The sequence below is a fragment of the Saimiri boliviensis genome, chromosome 2, assembly GCF_048565385.1.
Source record: "Saimiri boliviensis isolate mSaiBol1 chromosome 2, mSaiBol1.pri, whole genome shotgun sequence".
Taxonomy (NCBI): Eukaryota; Metazoa; Chordata; class Mammalia; order Primates; family Cebidae; genus Saimiri; species Saimiri boliviensis.
The window spans coordinates 187,634,359-187,655,588 of NC_133450.1; the positions used below are offsets into that span (position 1 = coordinate 187,634,359).

Sequence of the window (21,230 nt, forward strand, 5' to 3'; positions counted from 1 at the left end):
ATAACCAGTGTGACTACTTTGAAGGACATGTCTTATTTGGTCATACAAGAGCTAGACTACTTTTTAATAGCTCTTATATGCTGCACCTCTTTCCCTTTGAATACTGTTGGTCTGTTTGTCCAATATTACTAAAATATTGCTCTTTTTAGTTTTTTTTTTTTTTTTTTTTTTTGAGACGGAGTTTCGCCCTTGTTACCCAGGCTGGAGTGCAATGGCGCCATCTCGGCTCACCGCAACCTCCGCCTCCTGGGGTCAGGCAATTCTCCTGCCTCAGCCTCCTGAGTAGCTGGGATTACAGGCACGCGCCACCATGCCCAGCTAATTTTTTGTATTTTTGGTAGAGACGGGGTTTCACCATGTTGACCAGGATGGTCTCGATCTCTCGACCTCGTGATCCACCCGCCTCGGCCTCCCAAAGTGCTGGGATTACAGGCTTGAGCCACCGCGCCCGGCTGCTCTTTTTAGTTTTATACTTACTTATAGCTATTGTTAACTTCTTAGATAGTGTAGTGTCTCTTTCAGTTTATATGATGATTTATTTAATGTTCTTTGACTCATATCCAACACAGCAACCTGCATCTTATTAGTTTATTCATCCTTAATGATAGTGGCTGGAGAGAAGAGGGCTGGAAGCAGGACCACCTGCCTCATTATACATTTGTGAGTCCTTTCTGACAACCAGGTGGTGGTGATGAATAGCTAACAAGGAGCATTTATCTTATGAGGAAAAAAAGACAGCTGTGGCTTTTCATTGGCCTGTGAGAATCTGTAGTAGAGAATAAAGAATTTCAGACTTCTTTTTAGAAGTTCGTAGCTGGGCGCAGTGGCTCACACCTGTAATCCTAGCACTTTGGGAGACCGAGGTGGGCAGATCACAAAGTCAAGAGATTGAGACCATCCTGACCAACATGGTGAAACCCTGTCTTTACTAAAAATACAAAAATTAGCAGGGCATGATGGCGTGTGCCTCAATCCCAGCTACTTGGGAGGCTGAGGCAGGAGAATCACTTGAACTCAGGAGGCAGAGGTTGCACTGAGCCAAGATTGTGCCACTGCACTCTAGCCTGGCAGCAGAGTGAGACTCCATCTAAAAAAAAAAAAGGAGAGACTTGTTCCAATATATTCTACAGCAAAGGGACTCAAAAAGATAAAAATTGGGCTGTTTTGATTGAGTGCATGGAGTTGGGAGAAGTAGAGTCTAACCTGTTCAACTCTCCCTCTTTTCATCTATATCCCCTTTACTTCCTTTTCAAAGTCCTCTGGAGGAGCTCTGTAAAGAATAAAAAGTCACTGATACAGGCCGGGTGCGGTGGCTCACCCCTGGAATCCCAGCACTTTGTGGGGGCCAAGACAGGTGGATTGCCTGAGCTCAGGAGTTTGAAACCAGCCTTGGTGACATGGAGAAACCCTGTCTCTACTAAAATTAAAATAAAATAACTAGCCGGGCATGGTGGGGAGGCACCTGTAGTTCCAGCTACTTCCAAGGCTTAGGCACAAGAATTGCTTAAGCCTGGAAAGTGGAGGTTGCAGTGAGCCAAGATCATGCCACTGCACTCCCGATTGGGTGACAGAGTGAGACTCCACCATCTCAAAAGAAACATCACTGATACAGAGATTTCTCCTACTGAGTTATGACTCAAAGGTAGAAAGAGATTTCTTTCTTTAGAGATTAGGGTTACAAATCTCTCACTCCCTCAAGATTAAGGGATCGTGGAGAATAGTTCTAAGAAAATACTTTTAGCTGCTCAGACTCTACCTAGAAAATGTTTAAACTGAAGTTCCTTTTTATGGAGAAAGATTAAAAGTGTACATTTTTCCTTGAAAGTTAAAAAAAACTCTACTTTTTTATTTAAAAATATTTTCTGAAAAAAATTGTCTTGTTTTTCTGAATATAGATAAAATATATGCTTACTATAGAGCAGGCGTCCCCAAACTACGGCGCGTGGGTCGCATGTGGCCCCCTGAGGCCATTTATCCGCCCACTGCCGCACTTCAGGAAGGGGCACCTCTTTCATTGGTGGTCAGTGAGAGGAGCACAGTATGTGGCGGCCCTCCAACGGTCTGAGGGACAGTGAACTGGCCCCCTGAGTAAAAAGTCTGGGGACGCCTGCTGTAGAGAATCTAGAAAAGACAAGTATTAAATGAAAACATATCATTGAACAGTTCTTAGAGGCCAACATTTTAATTGTTGTATAAGAAACCTGTGTTTGAAAAAGCCATAATTTACTTACCCCAAATGTTGGACATTTGTCGTTTTATTTTATACTCTTTTTTAAAAATTTCCAATAGTTTTTGGGATACAGGTGGTTTTTTGGTTACTTGGATAAGTTCTTTAGTGGTGACTTCTGAGATTTTGGTGCACCCATCCCCTGAGCAGTGTACACTATACCCAAATATAGTCTTTTATCCCTCATCCCCCACCCCGCCCTTACTCCTCTAGTCCCCAGAGTCCATTATATCATTCTTATGTCTTTGCATCTTCATAGTTTAGCTCCCACATATGAGTAAGAACATATGATACTTGGTTTTCCATTCCCGAGTTACTTTACTTAGAATAATGGCCTCCAGCGCCATTCAAGTTGCTAAAAAGGTCATTATTTTATTCCATTTTATGGCTGAGTAGTATTGCATGGTGTATGTATACCACATTTTCTTTATCCATTTGGTTGATGGGCATGTGGGTTGGTTCCATACTTTTGCAGTTGCCAACTGTGCTGCTGTAAACATGTGTACATGTGTCTTTTTCATATAATGACTTATTTTCCTTCGGTTAGAATACCCAGTAGTGGCATTGCTGGGTCAAATGGTAGTTCTACTTTTAGTTCTTTAAGGAATCTCTATACTGTTTTCAATCTTGGTTTTACTAGTTTACATTCCCAATAGCAGTATGTATAAGTGTTCCCTTTTCGCCACATCCATACCAATGTCTATTATTTTTTTCCTTTTTTTTTTTTTTTTCCTTCTGAGACAAAGTTTCACTCTGTTGTCCAGGATGGAGTGCAGTGGCACGATCTTGGCTTACTGCAACCTCTGCCTCTCAGGATCAAGCAATTGTCCTGCCTCGGCCACCTGAGTAGCTGGGATTACAGGTGCTCACCACCATGTCCAGCTAATTTTTGTATTTTTAGTAGAGGATTTTGCCATGTTGCCCAGGCTGGCCTCAAACTCCTGGCCTCAAGTGACCTGCTCGCCTCAAGTGATTGGCCTCCCAATGTGTTAAGGGTACAGGCGTGAGCCACCACACCTGGCCATTTTTATACTTTTTAATTATTAACAACTTTATGCAAAAATCCTTATCCACATCTCTGATAATTTCCTTGGGATAGAATTCTAGAGGTATAGTTACTGAGTTAAATGATTTGAACAGTTTTAAGACTTGAAATATATATTTTTCTGAGCTTATTATGAAGACTGTACCAACATATACCTACACTGGCAATGCATGAAAATGCCTGTTGTACTTCCCTTCACCAGAACTATTATTATTTTGTCTGATAATTGGTCAGCAAAAGATGGTAATTTATTGTTTTAAAGTTCAAACTTTTTGTATGTTCATTAAGTATATTCTATTTCTTTTATGAAATGTTTTTTCATATCCTGCCAATTTTTCTATTAAGATCTTAGTTTTAAGTGAAATAAGAAAGTCACAGGACAAATATGGCATGATTCCTCTTGTATTAGTTACCAAAAATAGTTAAAATCATAGAAGCAAAAATAGAAGGAATGGTGGTGGCCAAGGCCTGGAGTGAGAGTTTTGCCGGGGAATGGGGATTTGCTCTTCCCTGGGTATAAAGTTTCACTGACACCAGCTGAGTAAGTTCTAGAGACCTGCTGTACAACGCTCTGCTTGTAGTTAGTTAACGATACTTTACTACACATTTAAACACTTGTTAGGAGGTTAGATCTCATGTGTTTTCACCACAATTTTAAAAAAATCTTAGTCTGTAGTTATTCACACAAGTTCTTTACACATTAAATATATATGCCTCTTGCTATACCAGATATTTGTTTGCCTTTTAATTTTGTTTGCAGTTTTTGACATACAGAATTTTATTATATCTATATGGTTAAGTCTTTAGTTTTCTTTGGTAATTTCATTATTCCTTCTTTTAGCACATGCCCTTGGAGTCTATGTCTTGAGTCTGGGACTGTGGAGCTCAGATCTTTCTGAGGAACTCTGTGTGCACATGGTTCTCTCTAACTGAAATCCCTTTCTTATCCCCAACCCTGCCACGTGTTTCTACTCCTCCTCTAACAGTTCAGTCATCTGACCTTTCTGAAGCCTTTCCTGATTACCTCGTGCAAACTTGGGCCTGTTTCCACTACATACTCCTTGATTTGGCCTTGTCTGGAGCTCCATTATAACAATTAGCAGATTATTTTATATAACCCTAAACTCTATGAGGACAGGAATAGAGTTTCTGAATCCAGGGTCTCTCAGAGATCTAGAGAGAAATTGACCTCTTCCATTTAATATATGAAATTCTTCATATATTGAAAATGATTGGAATCCAAACCTCTATTATAATAATTTTAGTGTATCTAAAGTATTTGTATTAACAAATTAATTTATTTTAATACCATAATGATTGTACTTAGGACAAAAACAACATGATCATCTCAGTAGATGCAGAAAAAACATCTGACAAGTTTATGATAAAAACACTTACCTAGGAATAGCATCTAACTTTCTCAACCTGATAAAAGGCATCTATAACAAACCCACAACTAACATCATTCCTAAGGTGAAAGATTGAAAACTTTCCCTCTAAGATCAGGAACAAAAGAAGGATGTCCATTCTCAACACTTCTATTCAACATTGTACTGGAAATTCTAGTCATAACAATTAGGCAAGAAAAATAAAAGGGATCCAGATTGGAAAGGAAGAAATATAACTATTGCTATTTGCAGATGATCTTGTATATAGAAATCTTAAGGAATCCATAAAACTATTATAACTAATAAACTAGTTCAGTAAGATTGTAGGATACAAGATCAATGGGGATGGGCTTGCTTTTAGGAGTGATGAAAATATCTCAAAGTTAGATTATGGTCATAGTTGCACAACTCTGTGAACATACTAAAAACCACTGAATTGTACACATTTAAAAAGTGAACTTTATACTATATGAATTATATGTCAATAAAGCTGTTATTTTAAAAATGTAACTTCATTTGAATATAAGAACAAAAAGCTAAATTTGAAGTCCTGTATGAGTGTTAGGCCCCGGCCTGAGATCTTCCTGTCCCCTTCCACCCTATTTGTGATAGGCTGTATTTTTTACTGTTTATTTCTGGTGCCTAACACAATGCCTGACAAATGGTATAAACTCAGTAAATATTGATAGAATGAATAGAGAATGAATGAATGAATTACAAGGGTTGAACTGACATTAAGCCTAGCTCAGCAAATCTGTTACATTTCTTAGGTTGCTTTGCTTTCATAAAAGATCTGATTTAGTAGCATTCACAGAGGTAACAGCCTGGCCCCTAGGATAAGTATGATTTTAGCTCTATGAACAAGTTTTAAAGAAGTGCAGAAGACAGGTCAGTGATGACTGGTAGATTAGATAAAGCTTATAAAAAAAGATCTATATCCAAGCTGAACATGATGTAAAACATTTAAGTAGGAATTTTAAAAATCAAAATAAATATATGAAAATGGGCCAGTCATGGTGGCTCACACCTGTAATCCTAGAACTTTGGGAGACCGAGGCAGGAGGATCACTTAAGCCTAAGGGTTCAAGACTAGTCTGAGCCACATAGTGAAACCCCGTCTCTACCAAAAAAAAAAAAAAAAATTAATTATCTGGGTGTAGTGGTACACACCTGTAGTCCCAGCTACTCAGGAGGCTGAGGTGGGAGGATCACCTGAGCCCAGGAGGATGAGGCTACAGTGAGCTGTAATCATACCAGTGCACTCTGGCCTGGCCAACAGAGGGAGACCCTATCTCAAGAAAAAAATAAAAATAAGAATAATCACAAAATAAATTTAAATCACATACAGTCCCACTTGCCTATCCTTTCTGTTTACACACATATATAAATTTTGCATGGATGTAATTGTGGCATTAAAATTATTTTATATTTTGCTTTATTTTAATTAACTTAGTTCCTAAGCATTTATCCATGTTGCCACATAGACTTTATGGGTTTATAGCTTAGTGTATTCCATTCACTCATTGAAGTATCCTCACTAGTAATCCTTTAACTTCATTAAAACTTCACTGATGTTACAATCATTCTTTTAAAAGTATACTTACCTGATAAAACCCCATCCCTGAATGAACATAACCCCTTACCTTCTCCATGTCTGTACTCAAATATCTAAGCTTTACTGGAGAAAACTGTAGAGCCCAGCATATTTAGCATCACTCTAAATTCATCATTTCCAGGTAACAGTGCTCCAGCAAACATGGTGAATGTTCCTAAAACCCACCAGACTTTCTGTGAGAAATGTGGCAAGTACCAACCCCACAAAGTGACACAGTCCAAGAAGGGCAAGGATTCTCTGTATGCCCAGGGAAAATGGCATTATGACAGGAAGCACAGTGGCCATAGTGAGCAGACTAATCTGATTTTCCAGAAAAAGGCTAAAACTACAGAGAAGATTGTGCTAAGGCTTGAGTGGGTTGAGCCCAATTGCAGATCTAAGAAAATGCAGCTATTAAGAGATGCAAGCATTTTGAACTGGGAGGAAATGAGTGAAAGGGCCAAGGGATCCAGTTTTAAATGTCATCTTTTGTTTTACTATAAAGACAATAAAATCTTGAGTTTATGTTCCAAAAAAATTAAAACTGAATTCATTACCAAAGTTCCTATTGGCAGCAATTTTACTATATTTCTCTAACAAGTATCCTACTCTGCTCTTCACAACAAATATTTCATCCCTTCATTACTCTCTTTAACCGCTCACCCTCCCTTTCTCCTGTTCTGTGCTGTTGGTAGTCTTGACTTATGTACCTCGGAAGAAAAAAGGAAGACATCATATGTGAACTCTCTTACTTCCTACCACCAATCTACAAACGTGTCTACAGCCATCCTGTCCTCTCTAGTTGGAGGAAATACTCCACCTCCTAACAAAAGCTAAGTAATCCTGCCCTGGTGCTCTGAATTGCATACCTCCTACTTTATCACAATTGATTGCTTACCCAGCAACGACTTCCCCATTCCTCCTTTGAAATATAACAGTTTGTTTAGATAGCCACCTTCCTCCGTACATGCCTCTGAATGTTAACATATCTCAGTGTACTGTTTGAGATGACCACTGCAGCCATGCTCTGATCTAACGATGGCAGATTTAAATGACATGGTGAGCCTCTGAATTCACTAACCTGGCAGTCACTGTGCCTCTGGTCTTCTTGATATGTGTGACAATACATTTCCTCTGTTGTTTAAGCCACTCTGGGATTGCTGTCATCCATATGCAGAGAATATCATACAAAAATGGTAACTCTTTAAGCTACCTCTATAAACCTTTATTCTGAGTAAAAACACTGTGATTGCCATGCAAATGGAACTTTATGACAATTCCCTAATGCTACCCCACTCCCACCTATCACTTTTAATCTGTTTGCTGCTCCTAAATTCAACCTATAGCAAAATTCTGGAGCCACTACGGTTTCTCAGGTATGTTGTTCCATAATTTAATCTCTTTTCTTAACCTTTCACATCAGTGGGGACAAAAACAAAAGGAAAAGACAGAAAGAATACAAGTACACTTCCCAGAACAGAAAAATATGAATCTACAAATTGAAAGAGTCCACTGACTACCCAGCATAACAAATAGAAATAACCTAGCCCAGGGTACTTCATCTTGGAAATTTGGAAAACCAAGGATATAGAGAAATTCCTAAACTATTCTTTAAAAAAACAGAAGTTATAAAAATACCAGGAATCAGAATCAGAATGAGGCTGGGTGCAGTGGCTCTCACCTGTAATCCCAGCACTTTGGGAGGCTGAGGCTGGATCACTTGAAGCTAAGAGTTCAAGACCCTCGTCTCTACAAAGAAAAAAAAAATGTAAAATTAGCCAAGTGTGGTGGTGCATACCTTTAGTCCCAGCTTCTCAGGATGCTGAGGTAGGAGGACCACTTGAGCCCCAGAGGCACACCACCTTGCCCAGAGAAACTTTTTTAGGGAGGGTCACATTGTATACATGTCTGGAAATGATTAGATTTTTTAAGGAGAATCTTGTGAGCCTATGAGTTTATGTGGAAGACTTGCTTTTACTATGTTCTGGTGACAGTGAGCAATTCAAGTAAACATGTACCTAACTGTGTTCATTGGGTAGAAAATTCGTAATTTACAGATAACTTGTAAATTCACCCTAACCTCCTTTCGATCTATTTTCCTGGGACATTGCCTGAGTTGAGCTGCTTTACTTTACACCTTACAGGGGGAAAAATAACAAGCCATGAAGAAAAGTTAAATAATTTAAGGTAGTATTCCTATTGAAAAGAAAACACTGGACCAGGCACTGTGGCTTACGCCTGTAATCCCAGCACTTTGGGAGGCTGAGATGGGTGGATCATGAGGTCAGGAGTTCAAGACCAGCCTGGTCAATATGGTGAAACCCCATCTCTACGAAAAATACAAAAATTAGCCGGGCGTGGTGGCAGGTGCCTGTAGTCCCAGCTGCTCGGGAAGCTGAGGCAAAAGAATCGCTTGAATCCAGGAGGTAGAGGTTGCAGTGAGCTGAGATTGTGTTACTGGGGCAACAGAGCAAGATTCTGTCTCAGATAGAGAGAGAGAGAGAGAGAGAGAGAGAGAGAGAGAGAGAGAGAGAGAGAGAGAGGAAAGAAAACACTGGCTATGACTATGACATGGTTCCTTGTAAACTGGTAAATTGAGCAGTAGTACAGTCTCAAAAAGGCAATAGGAGGGATTCAGGTTCGAGAAAAGAAGAGGAGATTCCTGATTCACATTTATTATAGTTGTCACTTATTGGGCCCTCCCTAAATAACAGTCAGTGTCCTAGATGTCTTACATATCTTCTCTGTAACTCCTGCCACCACCCTGTGGGGAAGGTATTATCTCCACTTTGAAATGAAACTGAGGCTGAGGAGAATCAAATAACTTGCCAGGTGCTACAGAATTAGTCCTTAAGAGCAGAGTTACCCACCATTTCTTAGCTCTTTACATTGACCAGAAAGAAACAAAAATGAATGGCCTGATGCTGGAAAAAGCAAATCAGGGTTCTGTTTCTTCACCGTAATGGACAATAGTTTGTTAGCTGAAGTGAGTTCCTATGCTTTAAATAAAAATATGTAATGTAAAAATAGGTACTGAACTCCCAAAAAATGAATGGGAATAAAAGTGGAGCTTAACTAAGAGTATGTTATTGATAGATTCCAGTGACTTTTCAAGTTTTCAGTTCAGGAATAGATAATTGGCTGGGCATGTGGTGGCTCACACCTGTAATCCCAGAACTTTAGGAGGCCAAGGCAGGAGGACCACTTAAGCCTAGGCGATCAAGACCAGCCTGGCCAACATAGTGAGACCCCATCTCTAAAAAAAAAAATTTTTTTTAGAAAGAAAAAACACAGATAATTGAAGTTACCAATAAATACAGTGTAAACTGGACCCTGATTAATATAAATATGCTAATTGGCTTTTCTGGACAGAACTGGCTTTCGTGATTTAACTGTCTTTCCTTTGAATGCAGCACATTCCAAAGGCCTACTTAATCGTGTGTATAGTCATAGTTACATATTTGTTTGGTCCCCCTGGGTGTGAACTGTAAGCTCCATGAAGGCAGGCATCAAGTCTGTTTCTTTCACACATTACAGTGCCTGGCACTTCGGAGGTGCTCAGTTAATATTTATTGAGTAAGTTGTTTGGTCCTTGGGCGAGACTTTGGCATTTAAGGTTCTGAGGGCCACAGATTCCTTCAAACATTTCCCCAAAGCAGAGAAGGAAACTCTTCCAGAGCACTGTTACGTACTTCTGGGTTAGGCTGTTAGATTTCCCAGGTCCTGCCTCCTTTGGGTGGGCCCCTAAGGCTTGATGCCAGATGGGCTGTGTTTTTAGCAAAGGGCTTGTCCTTACTCTGAGATTTTGACTATAAATGGATTATGCTATTTGCTGTCCCCCAGTGAACCCAATGGGGCAGCAGCTGACAATAGGAGAACAGAGTTACTACTTTCTCTGCTGGAGCCTCCCAACATCTATCCAGAGACAGCTCCAGTATACGTTGGCCAAGCAGGAAATTCCAAACCCTTTTCCTGAACTCTGAACAGCTTGAGGAGTCTCTTCAGATGGACTTGGAAATGCTCCCAGCGAGCAGAGCAGGGTCTTATGTAACTTTATAGACTGCCCTTTTTAGGAAAAAAACAAAGTGTTCCTCAGCTAGTGCTGGACTTTTGAAACACCCTGCATTCTTTCCTAGCTACTCAGCAGTCCCCACTGGAAGCAACTAATAGGACAGAGTTGAAGGCTGGTGAGAAAGGGCCGGATGTCTGTTATTCTGTCTGGAACCTGCTGTTCTGGGTCCCCTCCTGTGGTTCCCACTAGCAGTAGAGGGAGCACATCGCCAGGTGTGAAGGAAACTCTAAGAGAGGAACTGTCCCAAGGATACTCCCCTTGCATATTCCAGAAGCCCATCACTGGATTCCCTAGATCCTTTTCAGCACCCCACATCCCAAAAAGGAGGGCTAGAACGAAGTATGTGTGAATATGTCCACATCTGTAACGAGCCAAATTCTGCTCTGAAGAAATGTTTTCAGTTTAATTCGGTGAAGATTTTGGTTCCTCCTTAGTTCAACTGAGTATAACATTTTAATCATCTACTATGTGCCAGGCTTTAGGCTAGGTTAAGTGACTACAAAGATGAAAATAGCCTCTGTCCTTAGCATGCAACCAAGAAGGAAACAAAATGTCTATAAATGGTTATAATATACTTCCTTGTTTTATAGTCCTTGGTGCTTTTTGTAATTCTTGTATTTTTAACCCTCCTAAAAGATATATATCAGGTCTATGTTACCTACCTGTGAACTAATGTGCTAATTCAAGATAAAAATATAGGTTGGGCGCGGTGGCTCAAGCCTGTAATCCCAGCACTTTGGGAGGCCGAGGCGGGTGGATCACGAGGTCAAGAGATCGAGACCATCCTGGTCAACATGGTGAAACCCTGTCTCTACTAAAAATATAAAAAATTAGCTGGGCATGGTGGCATGTGCCTGTAATCCCAGCTTCTAAGGAGGCTGAGGCAGGAGAATTGCCTGAACCCAGGAGGCGGAGGTTGCGGTGAGCCGAGATCGCGCCATTGCACTCCAGCCTGGGTAACAAGAGCGAAACTCCGTCTAAAAAAAAAAAAAAAAGAAAGAAAAAAAAGAAAAATTTCTTCAGGTATAAATCTTCTTTTACAAGTTTTTCATGAAGAGGGCAAGCACAAGTTTCGCGAGTATTCTCATCTAATTTTTTGTTTTTATTTTTATAATTTTCTCAAGCTAATATAAGGCATTTTAGAACTTTGAATATAATTTGAATCTTTTAAAACAACATTTAGCTTTCTCAATGAATTATAATTTGCCCTATACACACCTGTAGCTTTTGTTTCTTCTCTGTATTAAGGTATTAGGCATTCAGTGGGCGCTCATTAGATACTTGTTTTCCCAGTACAGGTAGCTGTCTTTGAGGCTGTAAGTGGGTAGTCCCTCATGTCTCCTGTGCTGTTTCATGAGGTCCAGGCTTTCAGACCTGTGAGGATCCCAGATGGCCCCAGAGTCCATCATCCCAGTTATTGCCAGAAAATACAAATAAGCAAAAAGAAGATGTGTACGCATTTTTAAAAATAAAAATGACATCGTACCATGAGTTATACTTTGTTTTTTGTTTTGTTTTTCCTTCTTCCTTCCCCCTCTTTTATACATCACACAGAAGAGCACAGGTACTGTGGCACCAAGCACACCTGGGTATGAAGCTCAGCTCAGCCAGTCTCCAATTTTAAAGACGTGGATAATTTTTGTAAACACTCTGGGCCCCTGAGAAAGAATAACATTAAGTTTAACCCTATGAAATGGGCATTTTTGCAGGTTAAAGAAAATGCATATTGACAATTTCACATCATCCTAACAGTTCCCGCCTTGTATAGTTTTGTCAGCATTAAATGAGATGATGCACATGCAGTTCTCATCACAATATCTGGCAGTGAGGTGATCACTAATGACTATACATATTAATTGCTACTGCTACTACTAGGATGATGATGACAATGACTGCTAAGAAGCAGAAGCACAATTCAAAGGGAACCAAAAGAGCAGCCATTCTTAGGTTTTCAACCATGGATTCTGGACTTGAGAATTGTGCTTTGTTTTGTTGTTGTTGTTGTTGTTGTTGTTTGTTTTTGAGACAGAGTCTTGTTCTGTTGCCCAGGCTGGAGTATAGTGGTATGATCTTGGCTCAATGTAACCTCTGCCTCCCGGGTTCAAGCGATTCTCATGCCTCAGCCTCCTGAGCAGCTGGGATTAACAGGCATGCACCACAATGCCTGACTAATTTTTGTATTTTTAGTAGAGACAGGGTTTTGCCGTGTTGGCCAGACTGGTCTCGAACTCCTGACCTCCAGTGATCTACCCGCCTCGGCCTCCCCAAATGCTAGGATTACAGACGTGAGCTACCGTGCCCGACCTGAGAGTTGTTCTTTGTAAATTGCTCATTTAAAAGAATTTTAAAAACCTTTATCATGAGCATAGTTTCATCCTGACAACCATTTTGACACATCTTTTTGTGTTTTGTGGCATACTTCATTGCATGGATTACATCGAAATTTATTTAACCAATTCATTACTGAGGGGGACATTTAAAATATTTTTAAATTTTGGCTGGGTGCAGTGGCTCATGTCTGTAATCCCAGCAATTTGAGAGGCTAAGGCAGGAGGATCACCTGAGCCCAGGAGTTTGAGACCAGTCTGGGCAACATAGCAAGACCCTATTTCTATTTTTTTAAAAAATTGTTTTAAATAATATATTTTTTTGCCTTTGTAAATAGTCCTTCAGCGAACATTTATATATATATACACATACATATATATGTAAAACTTTACGTGCTTTTATAATGTTATTTCTTTTACGTACATTTCATAGAAGTAGACTAGAAAGTATGCTTATTTCAAATTTTGCTACATACTGCTTGGCTGCCCTCTCGAAAATTTCATTAATTCATTTGAAAATATTAATCTACTATGTATGCCAGACACTGCTAGGTTCTGAGTATACAACAACAAATAATGGTAGACAGGGTTTCTGCCTCATGAAACTTGCTGTCTAATGTTAGAAGCCAAATAAACAAGTATAAAACACAATATAGAGAAGTGCAAGGCACTTTGAGAAAATACAACCAGTAGTCTGGGAAGAGCCATTGGATTTATGATATTTTAGCTAAAAACCTAACGGATGATTAGGAGTTAGCCAGACAAATGGAGGGGCAGTGTTCCAGTCAGTACCAACTTGATCTGAGTTGATAGTATGACCACAGGGCAAAAGATGAGAGTGAAGAGATGAATTATCAAGGATAGGATATACCTTTAGGGAATTTGGATTTTATGGAAAGCCTTCAAAGGGTTTTTAAGCAAGAGAGTGATACAAATAGAATTCATTTGCTGTCTATTAAGATGATTCTAGGGAGGGAAACCAGGTTAGGGGTTGATGTAGGAACTTAGATAAGTGATGACTATATGTTGGTCTTTAGTAGCAGTAGGGATGGAGCATGTGGTAGGATGTATAAAGTAGCAATAGATATAAGTAACAAAAACCCAACATTGGTGGCTTAAATAAGATGGAGTTTTTTTTTCTCTCTCATCAACAACAGAAGTACAGAGGTAGATAGTCCTGGGCTAGTATGGCAGCTCCACAGCCATTAGAGACCCACCCCACTTCCAACTTTTTGCTCTGCTGTCTCTAGGCCATCCTTATGGTACAAGATGACTTACTATAGCTCTAGTCACCACACCTACCTTCCTAGCAGCAAGATGGAGGAAAGAAGGAAGAAGGAGGCACCCTGTTCACCATAAAGAGACTACCCAGAAGTTCCACACAACAATTCCACCGTAACCCGGTCAAATGGCCACCCTTACTTGCAAGGGAGGTAGAAATGTGGAATTTTACTTGGGCGTCATTTTACACAGCCAAATATCAGGGTTCTGTTAATTTGAAAGATAAAGGGAGAATAAATATTTGGCAACTAATAATCTGGGGCCTGGGAAGGTGGGGAACTATTCAGTTCGGCTAAATTGTTTACAAAATAACAACTCACAATACTGGTAAAAGATACACATATACCAGTGTTGGAAAGAGACTTATTTGGCTATGAGGCAACGATTTAACATTAAAATCCTGTTTTATTTTTGCAAAGAATAAAGAAGTGTTAGCTCAAATAAGTCCCCAGCTTAGTTAAGAATGTAGCTGTATTAATTTAATCTGAATCACTACCATATAAAATTGTCATACTTGTGATTTTTAGTACCTTGTCATTCATTAATATTCAGAGTATAGAAAAAGGTCGACCAACAGAGTGCTGCTATTTTTTTTCAAGCCTGTGACTAACATCATAGATTGCTGCTATTTGGAACAAAGTCAAACAAGACCCAGATTAAGGGATTTGCTTATTGTTTTTCTCTATCAAGGATATCAGCAGTGTATTGTAGTAGAAAGAGCAAGGGCTTTGGAGTGAGTCAGACAACAGTTGAAAGCCCAACTTTTCTACTTTCTGGCTCTGTGATCTTGGATAAAGTTTATCTCTGCAAGAGCCTGAGTTTCCTCAACTGTAAAATAGAGATAATACCTACTTTTCATGGTTATCATGATTAGAAATGCACTTATGGGCCAGACACGGTGGCTCACACCTATAATTCCAGCACTTTGAGAGGCTGAGGTAGGAGGATCACTTGAGGCCAGGAGTTTGAGAATAGCCTGGCCAACATGGCGAAACCTCATCTCTACTAAAAATACAAAAATTGGCTGGCCGTGGTGGCACTCGCCTGTAATCTCAGCTACTCAGGTAGCCGATGCACAAGAATCATTTGAATCTGGGAGGCAGAGGTTGTAGTGAGCAGAGATAGCACCACCACACTCCAGCCTGAGTGAAAAAGCAAGATTCTTGTCTCAAAAAAGAAAAAAAAAATGAGCTTATGATAGACATCTAGCATGGTGAGTAACATAGTAAATAATAATAGCTAATAATATTATAAGAATTACTCTTTAGCAATAAGTAATTTGTTTCCTCTAGCTTCTGGTATATGGGGAGGTATGACTACAAAGATTTCTAACCATTTCTACATCATTCTTTTTTTTTTTTTTTTTTTGAGATGGAGTCTCAATTGGTCACCCGGCTGGAGTGCAGTGGTGCAATCTTGGCTCACTGCAATCTCCGCCTCCTGGGTTCAAGCTGCCTTTAGCCTCCTGAGTAGCTGGGACTACAGCATCACCACGCCTGGCTAATTTTTTATATTTTAGTAGAGATGGAGTTTCACCATGTTGGCCGGGATGGTCTCAATCTCCTAACCTTGTGATCCACCTGCTTCAGCCTCCCAAAGTGCTGGGAGTACAGGCATGAGCCACCGTGCCCGGCCTATACATCATTCTTAGGATGCTTCTATAGCAGTTTGCTACCTGTTTACAGAACCTGTAATTATTTGTGATGGTGCCTTGATTCAAAGTCAGCCCTAAATCTTTGCTCAAAACAAACTCTCCCCTACCCTCATGCCTTTTATCCATATTTACTGTATCCAAATCCATCTGTCTATTGATAGTTCCCTTGCTATCCACAGCCATGCCACATATAGAATGGGGAGTGAGTTCAGGTCTGAGCCAATTCAAGTGTGGATTTGGAACCTGGGGGAAGGGGGGGAAAAGGCCTCATAGAGGCACGGGATAGTATTATTAAGCAGAAACAAAAAGATAAAGATGGTTTATGGTTCAGTCTTTACTCCAGAATGATAGTGCAATAAGCTAAATTCTATAGATGCTTTCGAAGTGTTTTAAAATGTGAGGGAAATTAGCCAATCTGTCAGCTCTAATACAAATAACCTCAGGATTTTTCCTTCATGTTCCTCAGTGGTTCCTTAGAGGGGAGATGCCTCTTGAGAACTGTGTCAGCCCTGCCTGGAGCCCTGCGTCAGCCCTCTAGGCAGACCCAATAGGGTCAGAATTTTAAGATGCGGACCTTTAATAGGAAGGCCTTTAAGATCTAGAGTAGGAGTCAGCAAATTATGGCCCCTGCCAGGGTGGTTTTATCCACAAGCTGAGAATGGCTTTTACATTTTTAAAGAGGAATTGTTTGTTTGTTTAAAAGGGTATCATACATTTCAAAATTGCTAAGAAAGTAAATTTCAAATATTCTCACCAAAAAAAAAGATAAGTATTTGAAGCAATGGACATGTTAATTAGCTTAATTTAATTATTCCACATCATATTCATAAAACATAGTATCGCTTTGTGCTCCATAGATATATATAATTATAAATTGTAAACTTACAAGAAAAAAAATGTTTAATGACGTGGCAAGACTGTATAGCCCAGAAAGCTGAAATATTTATTGTCTGGCCCTTTACAGAAAGTTTTCTAACTCCCGATTTTGAGGCCCCTTCTCTCAAAGGAGGTGGGACTCACCAGAGGGTGCAGGAGGTTTGCACATCTGTTTTGAATCCGAGGGTAGGCACTTACAGAAAAAGAGGTGTCACCATCAACAAAGAGTAGATTTCTAGTTCTCTGCAGGATTTCTGGAGACCTGGCAAACTAACCCAACACTGAGGGATTGCTGGGCTAGAAAGAGTGAACGCTTGTGTCGGGTTTAGAATACAGTATCGCCTTTGTTCTAACTAAGCAGTGGAATACATCCCTCATTAATGTTGTTCTCTCAGGCCTTTTAGGCTACGTTCCAGTGAGTCCTGCTGCTGAATGGCACATCAGTGGGATACAGGCCTCAGATCAGAGTCCTGGGCCTATAAACAGGAGAGAATTAGCTTTGCGGCTCCTAGATAGACAAGGTAGTGAGTAAAACTGTTTCTTTTGCTTGCATATTTCTAAATTCCTTATTATATGTTAGTGGAAATTAATACCTTATGTCTAGGTAGGCATATTCCTAACTGTTTCACCTGATCCTCAAACCAGTGGTGGGGATTATAGGCCTAAAAGAAGGGCACTGCATCTCTGGGCACAGACCAGGCCCACTTCCTAACATGGCCACTGTGACCCTAGAAGAGGGAGGACACAGGAGACCAGGGCGTCCTACCTGCATGCATGGATGACCATTTTATTTCTGAAATACTTTAAAGACTACAGAATTTGCATTTTTCCCTTATTCTTTTTATTTTTCAAATATTTTTTTCTTACCACATACCAGAAGATGGATACAGTTAGTCTTTTTTCTAGATGGTAAATATAGAGTTTTGAGAGAAAAGGTACCCTGCCCCAGATGACCCAGCAAGTTGGACGAAAAGCCAAGAATGAAAGCAGTGTTTCTGTCCTTGGGCCTCCTGCCACTGTCCTAGGCATGGATAGCTTCCAGATGAAGCTAAGATCAAACTACTTTATCACTAGTGATCAAATCTGGCTGTTTCTAAGGCTGCACTGTTGTTCTGATGACTGAGTGGATAATCCTTGAATGACAGGAAAAAATGTATTAAATGAGTCACTCACCAGCCTGCCTTCTTGCCAGCACCCTGACTTCTTAAGGTATCAACATGTTGTGTCACTGACGATGACCTGTGATGGCAGGAAGATGACGGAGTCACTGTTCCTGTGCGCTTGGCTGCTCGGCTGCTTTGTTTGCATGTCAGCATTCCTACCTGGTGTGTGGTACATTTTTGTAATTCCATGGCAGTCTGCTGTGCTCCTGGCTCCAGAGTGAGCCAGTCTACATCTATTTACATCAGCTCTTCAGCTGTCAGCTCCTCACGCTCCTGTCCTCCTGATGGAGCAAGTAGACACTGTGGCAGAAGCTGCCTTCCAGGGAGGTTAGTGGGATATCCACAGAGTTCCAGATACTGTAGTCAAAGTATAAAGTTCCTGGGACTCCAGTCTCTAAGTCTTGCAGGGATGAAGAAGCTTTCAGGAGGGATTATCTAGGTACTGGCTCCTGGCCCAACGAGATTTCTATCCCAGTGTGTCACGTCTAGGAAAAAATCTCTGGTGGCAGATTTTCAAGGAATTTGATGTACCTGCTAAAAACCATGCAAATTGGTTGAGGACTAGCTTAACCCATCCTCTGTCTCAGATTCCTGTAAAACCTTCCCCAGCAGGCTTTTGCTTTTTCTTCACAATGTCAGCACTCAATGCCCTAGTCAGGGACTTACGACTGATAAGGCTGAGCTTCTGGGTAGTTGAGTGGCACTCTTTCTTTGATTTTATTCAGATCATTTCAATGCAGCCAATGTGTGTGTGTGTACCCTGTCCAGAACAGCGGGGCCTACCTGACTCAGAGTACTATGAGCAATAGCTTTCAACTTGAGGTCCACCTGGTCCCAGAGGTTTGGCACTAGACAGCTGGATATATGAAAGCTCTATTTGTTCCCCTTCCTCTTCCCTGTCGCTGTTTAATGCTGAACTGTTTTCAACAAGGCTTGCTTCCTATAGAATCCAACTTAGCAACCTAGAGAAGCCTGAGGCCACTCCTGGAGCAGGAAGCTGCCCTAGATTTGGCGGTAACCAGTAGAACTTGATACTGACGCCAGAGTGTAAAAATAAACACCTCCTACAGTTCTGTCTTAATCCATTGGCATCAGAGTTGCTATTATTAACCCATAGGCCTCACAGGCAGCTGTGATGGTCAGACAGCACTCTGGACAAAACCTATCCTGCCAACTTGGGATCACACTCTGTCCCCTTCCCTACTGGGATATGATCTGGGGCCCCAGGAGAAGCACCATCAGTCTAGGAACACGCCTTACAACAGGTAATACTTGAGGTGGATTAGTATCTGAAGGGATTTTGCCTGCCACTTCCCTGGACCTGGAACCTTTAGATTTTCTGGGAAACTGGGAAAGGAGACAGGAAAGAACTCCACTGGTCATCTGCCAGAGATATAATCATAGTGACTTATTACTAAGCACTTACCTTGTGTTGGGTATTTTTTTTTTAACAATATCTTAATTTTACTTGAAGCTTTTCAGGGAAAATATTATGACAGTTTTACAAATGAAGAAGCTGAAGTTTAGTGAGGTTGAGTGACTACCCAGAATTCCACAGTTGGCAAGTAATGTGTCAGAGTTGGACCCAGACTTGTCTTAACACCAAAATCCATGTTTTGAATAATTATAGAACCTGTGCTGCTGAATACTTAGAACGCAGGCTTCAGCTACCTGCTTTTTAAATTTAGGGGCTTAAGAAAACAAAAATATATACATTACTTTCACTTTAATCTTATAACTAAACCATTTCTGGAACACAGAAATGGTTTTTGCTGCCACCTATGAGTGAGCCAGTCCCAGTGCTCTTCCCAGGCACAGTGAGCTGGACTCCAGAGACTGTCAGGGCAAGCCTTCTGGAAGATGAGATACCTCCGGGAAAAGGCTTTGACTCTGCCTGAGGAGTCTCAGACCACGAACAAGGCTTTGATGGCTCTGGGAGTCATGCTGAGGGAAGGGTGTACTTGAATAAAAAGATTCCTTGAAGGGCAGCTAGGCTTCCCTCCCCTCTTTTTCCAACCTCCTCCACCCTGGCCCCACAACTGGCTTGTGTAATTCAATCTAGATTCTTCTCATAGCCTTCTTTACTGGGCATATGGGGCCTTTTATTTACAGCTTTGGACAGTCTGATTGGATAGCAGCTTCCTAGCCTGCATGCTTCAGTACACTGCCTTTGAGGAGTGGGAGCAGAGTACACTCTGGTTTTGCTTCCTGAAGCCTGGGAGCTAAAAGGAATAGCCAGAGGGTGGCCACACTGAGCAGTCAAAGAGCAGCATAGGGACCTTTTTTGTTCCAGCTCACTTGCTCCTGCAAATACACACTTGAGAGCCATCCTCCAAGCAAAGCAGTCTGCTGGGGCTTTCAGCATCCACCCCTCATACTCTGCCTCTCATCTTGGTGGCTTCCTGCTCGCCTGCTGCTCACCTCCACCTAGCACAGGGAGGCTTCAGCCTGTGGGCCTTAATCACTGCAGCACTCTCCATCCCCTCATCTGAAGAACTCGGTCTGTCAAGGTAGGAACCAAATCTTTCCTAATTCACTGTAGTCTTCCTCTATTCCCTAATACATCCTCAAAAGAAACAGGGCTTACAACAAATTCCCAATCTCTAGAGACTTACAGCTAGCAGTTAGAAGCCAGCCAGCTGCGAGTATAGGTGTGTTTACGTGTCTTTGTATTCATGTTAGAATGCAGGAGGGTGAAAGGGAGGTCATTTTGTTAACACACTGCATGGGAACCTTCCCCTGGGCTCCAGGTTTTAATTTGGCTTAGGTTATAATTAGACCAGAAAAGGACCTTATGAGGTCATCTGATTGAGCCCTCTGCTTCCAAACAGGTGCTACAAGTTGAGTTAAGGAAGGAATCCATGTACACTTTTGCTGGCTGGATCAGCAGAAGAAAATAATTTTTTTGTTTTCTAGATTTAATTCCTTTTGAGCATCGAGACCCTAGAGGCAAAGCTAGGTTTATTATCAGATTTTTATGGAATAAAGAAAAGCAACCCTTTCAGCTCACTGAGTTTTCCTAGGTATACTTTCCCAGTGCTGCAGTCTCCAATCACTGAACTGGGGCCTTGGGCGCTTGGAGCCTTTTACCTCTTAGACTGCTGAGCCCATTCTGCTTCAGAGCCAAGCTTCTTCTAGAATGTTTGTCTTTGACTTTTAAGGGTAGACTTTTAGCTGAACTTTTCTACAATATATGTGAGCAGCCAAAAGCAAAGCAAGTTCTGTGCTTCAAAAGAGGACTCTATATTAAGGAAGCCTAATAAGGCAGCAACTGGTATGTCTGGGACAGCCCTTCAGGCTAGGCCCCTTCCAACACACTCACAGCATGCTGTCTGGCCTCACTTGGAGTCCAGAATAACATACCAGTTAAAAACAGCAGCCTCCTCAGCTAGCAGCAGCTACACTCTACTTGGAGGAAAGACAGATGACCTCCTGGGCGTTGGCTGCTATTCCATTTTTGGAATCGGACTCCTGATGCCATAGCCAGGTGCTCTCAGCATCTAACAACTTGTTTATTCTCTCTTTACAGTTCAGTCCTAGACACTCTCAGGAATCACTGTTAACCTAAAATCAAATTGTTTGAGCCTCTCTCACACATTTCAC

At 41.0% G+C, this 21,230-nt stretch overlaps 1 protein-coding gene across 3 annotated transcripts in view; it reads left to right on the top strand.

Moving 5' to 3' along the window:
* Nucleotides 1–21,230, top strand: part of RUSC2 (RUN and SH3 domain containing 2) — a 71,415-nt gene that overhangs the window by 10,584 nt on the left and 39,601 nt on the right. Inside the window, exon 1 of one of the 3 annotated variants that reach the window (XM_010331689.3) lies at nucleotides 202–20,137. The exons of the other annotated variants lie outside the window; for them this stretch is intronic. The gene's annotated coding sequence lies outside the window, so the exon portion shown is untranslated. Of the gene's footprint in view, nucleotides 1–201; nucleotides 20,138–21,230 lie in introns of those variants that run through there. 3 annotated transcript variants of the gene reach the window in all.